The sequence below is a fragment of the Physeter macrocephalus genome, chromosome 11 (genome assembly GCF_002837175.3).
Source record: "Physeter macrocephalus isolate SW-GA chromosome 11, ASM283717v5, whole genome shotgun sequence".
NCBI classification, from domain to species: domain Eukaryota; kingdom Metazoa; phylum Chordata; class Mammalia; order Artiodactyla; family Physeteridae; genus Physeter; species Physeter macrocephalus.
In genome coordinates this window covers 58426407-58427233 of record NC_041224.1, presented here as the reverse complement: position 1 = coordinate 58427233, position 827 = coordinate 58426407, and positions in this window count along the sequence as shown.

The following is an 827-nucleotide window of genomic DNA, read 5'->3' as shown; positions in this document are numbered from 1 at the left end:
CTCTCCAGCATTTATTGTTTCTAGAGTTTTTGATGATGGCCAATCTGACCGGTGTGAGATGATATCTCATTGTTGTTTTGATTTGCATTTCTCTAATGATTAATGATGTTGAGCATTCTTTCATGTGTTTGTTGGCGATCTGTATATCTTCTTTGGAGAAATGTCTATTTAGTTCTTCTGCCCATTTTTGGATTGGGTTGTTTGTTTTTTTGATATTGAGCTGCCTGAGCTGCTTGTAAATTTTGGAGATTAATCCTTTGCCAGTTGGTTCATTTGCAAATATTTTCTCCCATTCTGAGGGTTGTCTTTTGGTCTTGTTTATGGTTTCCTTTGCTGTGCAAAAGCTTTTAAGTTTCATTAGGTCCCATTTGTTTATTTTTGTTTTTATTTCCATTTCTCTAGGAGGTGGGTCAAAAAGGATCTTGCTATAATTTATGTCACAGAGTGTTCTGCCGTTGTTTTCCTCTAAGCGTTTTATAGTGTCTGGCCTCACATTTAGGACTTTAATCCATTTTGAGTTTACTTTTGTGTATGGTGTTAGGGAGTGTTCTACCTTCATTCTTTTACATGTAGCTGTCCAGTTTTCCCAGCACCACTTATTGAAGAGGCTATCTTTTCTCCATTGTATATTCTTGCCTCCTTTATCAAAGATAAGGTGACCATATGTGCGTGGGTTTATCTCTGGGCCTTCTATCCTGTTCTATTGATCTATATTTCTGTTTTTGTGCCAGTACCATATTTTCCTTATTACTGTAACTTTGTTTTACAGTCTGAAGTCAGGCACCCTGATTCCTCCAGCTCCGTTTTTCTTTCTCCCTTTATTGAGT